Source organism: Suricata suricatta, chromosome 10 (assembly GCF_006229205.1).
Source record: "Suricata suricatta isolate VVHF042 chromosome 10, meerkat_22Aug2017_6uvM2_HiC, whole genome shotgun sequence".
NCBI classification, from domain to species: domain Eukaryota; kingdom Metazoa; phylum Chordata; class Mammalia; order Carnivora; family Herpestidae; genus Suricata; species Suricata suricatta.
In genome coordinates, this window is record NC_043709.1 from 1,351,309 (window position 1) to 1,354,399 (window position 3,091).

The 3,091-nt window shown below is 48.9% G+C and overlaps 1 long non-coding RNA gene across 1 annotated transcript in view; it reads right to left on the reverse strand.

The window, feature by feature from the left end:
- Positions 1–312: 312 nt before the first annotated feature.
- The window catches only part of LOC115305538, a 5,334-nt gene continuing 2,555 nt past the window's right edge, over positions 313–3,091 (reverse strand). Inside the window, exons 2-5 of the long non-coding RNA XR_003914833.1 lie at positions 1,751–1,830; positions 1,123–1,206; positions 921–981; positions 313–413 (exon numbers count right to left, since the gene is read on the reverse strand). This is a non-coding gene — a long non-coding RNA (uncharacterized LOC115305538). The remainder of the gene's footprint in view (positions 414–920; positions 982–1,122; positions 1,207–1,750; positions 1,831–3,091) is intronic.

The following is a 3,091-nucleotide window of genomic DNA, read 5'->3' on the forward strand; positions in this document are numbered from 1 at the left end:
CGACTCCCATTCTCCTTCCTGGGGGAGGCTGCCTGACGGGAGGCTGGTAAAACGTGTTTATGCCGATTTGTTGGTGGTAAGATGATCAGGATGGCAACTGTTAGTGAGGGCGGGAATTCCCAGGGCCTCACGTTTTTGGTAGAAACATAAACTGTGCAAAACATTGGAAAAACTCTGAGCTATCATTGCCCAGAGTTGTACATTGCCTTCCAGATGACACAATGCAATTCCAGTCACATTTCCAGGTATTTATCCAAACAAGACCCTGGGACATGGGCGGGGAGGCATGTGTAAGGACTTCCACACATTCTTCCTAGCCCACCCCTCCCCTCCAAAACTTAGAAACAGCCGTGCAGGTGTCTCCAGACTTCTGCGAAGGATCAGACAGACAGTATTTCAGAGTGTACTTCTACCTGTAAGATGGGGGCAGAGCGATTCGACCCCTCAGCCCTCCTCAGAAACACTGATGTTTAACAGCCACCCACACACCAGAATGCCGTTATGGGAAACCAGAGGACAGGCTCAGCACGCCAGGGGAGCAAAAACCATCCCCAAACAGATGCCACGAAGGAGAGGAGGAAGATCGCTATCACTTTTCCCAGTGCCACGAGGCCCCCTCTGCTCAAAATTTCTCCCCCAGGGGAGGTGACAGTCAAGTCAGCACTTGGCTGCGCTGGCGCTGTGCCCTGCCTCCGGGACCCGCACGGCTGGACAGTCTGCGGCAGGCAGTACCCGGGAAAGAGGCAGCGGCTCACAGCGACAGGGTGCTGACCGCCCCCCTGGGCTGCAGGTCTGACTGACGGTGAGCGGCAGAGCCCTGCGGCCAGCTGTGCACCTGCCGATGCCCACGCCGGGCTGATGGGCGCCCCACCCCCGCTGATGCCCTGTGCCCCCTGCACACAGCGTGCACGTGCCTTCACCTGCGACACGCAGATCTCAACTGCTGGGTCCACTCCGCTGGGCCGGGAAAAGGTGCGCAACCTTGGGAATAAATGACAGTCCCTCTCAGCCCTCCTCGTGAGGACCTGTGTGACAAGCCCACGGCTAACATCCCACCCAGGGGTGAGAAGCTGGGCGTTTGTGCTCTACAATCAGGAAGAAGACAAGGGTGCCCATTTCTACCACTGTTGTTCAGCGTAAGTACTGGGAGTCCTAGCCACAGCGATTCGGTGAGAAAAACGGTGGTCGGTGGGGGAGGCGTCTAAACTGAAAAGAAAGAAGTCAAATTGTTTCATTTTCCAGATACAATCTTCTACTTTAAAAACCCTAACATCCCCACACAAATAAAAACTGTATTTACCACTTCCCTTCCCCATTTTGCCCCTCCCCTCTTACATCCCTCACTTTGTTCTCTGTATTTATAGGTCCGATTCTGCTTTGTGCTTGTTTCGTTATTTGCTTTGCTTTTTAGATTCCACATATGAGTGAAATCATATGGTATTTGTCAACTTAGAAAATTCAGCGTGACCACTGTAAACATGGGGTGCACTGCCCCTTTGAATCAGCACTCCCGTATCCTTTGGATAAATTCCCAGCAGTGTGACGGCAGGGTTGTAGGGCGGTTCTATTTTCAATTTTTGAGGAGCCTCCACCCTGTTCTCCAGAGCGGCTGTACCAGTTTGCATTCTCACCAAACGTGCACGAGGGCTCCCGTTTCTCCACATCCTGCTGGCACCTGTCGCTTCAGGTGTTGAAGTAGGAGAGGGGTGGGGGGAGGGGCTACCGCCGTGATGGGGATTAAGGAACGCACCTGTGATGAGCGCAGGGTGGCGTGTGGAAGTGATGAACACACACACTTGTGATGAACACTGTGTCCCACTGTGTTCACACCTGAAACGAATACAGGGCTGTATGTTAACTAACTGGAATTAAAATATAAACTTAAAGAAGAAAGAAACTGCAAAACTTTAAAAATAAATAACTAAACGTGAAACAAGAAGAAAAAACCCTGATAGAACTAATACCAATTGCAATAAATATGCAGAATACAAAATCAGCACACAACATCACAGAAATAGAACTACCTACAGGAGCAACAAACTATCCAAGAAAGGAAGTAGGGAATCAGTCCATTTATAGCAGAATCAGAAGCATGAGATACCTAGGGACAAATGTAACTGAGGAGGCGACAGATCTGATCACCGAAGGCAAACAAGAACTAATGGAATAAATTGAAGAAGTTGAAGAAGATTTGAATTAGTGAGAAGTTATCCCATGTTAATGGATGGGAAGAGTTAGTATTTTTTAAATGCCGATACTCTCTCAAACATGTACAGATTCCATACAATCCTTAGCAAAATCCCAAAGTCATTCTTCACATAAATAGATAAAGAAACAATCCTAAAATTGATATGGAAACACAAAAGACCCCAAACAGTTGAAACAGACCTTGAACAAGACGAACAAAGCTGGAGTCATCGCAGTTCCGGATTCCAGGTGAGATGACAAAGCTGTGGTGATCGAAACGGCAGGATGGCATGGACCCAGACGGATAAAACCACGGAACCGGGTGGAGCCCCGGGAATACACGGTCGTGTGTGCGGTCCGGTGCCCGAGACAAGGAACCCAGGAACACAAAATGGGGCAACAACTGTCTAGTCAGGAAACGGTGTTGGAGAAAATGGGTTTCCCTACACAAAAGAATGAAATTGGACCCGTATTTCGCTCCATGCACATAATCCCACTCAAAATGGATTAGGGACTTAAAAGGCAGACTTGAAAACATAAAACTCCTGGAACAAAACATTTTAAAAACAGCTTTTTGGCACTGGTCATGGCACCGAAAGCCAGGCAACCAAAGTGAAGACAGGCCAGTGGACCCCACGGAAGCAAGAAGCTTCTGCACAGCGAAGGAACCAGCTACAGAACGAAAAGAGAGTCTGTGGAATGGCAGTTCTGCTAAGCGGCTAATGTCTAAAATATACAAGGAACTCATACGAGTCAGTAGCAAAAATATCCAGATAGCCCAATTAAAAAGCAAACAAAGAACTTGAACAGATATTTCGTGGAAGAAGACATGCAGGTGGCCAAAACGTATGTGCAAAGACGCCCAGCCTCACTCGGCGTCAGGGACAGGCATCTCCCACGAGGA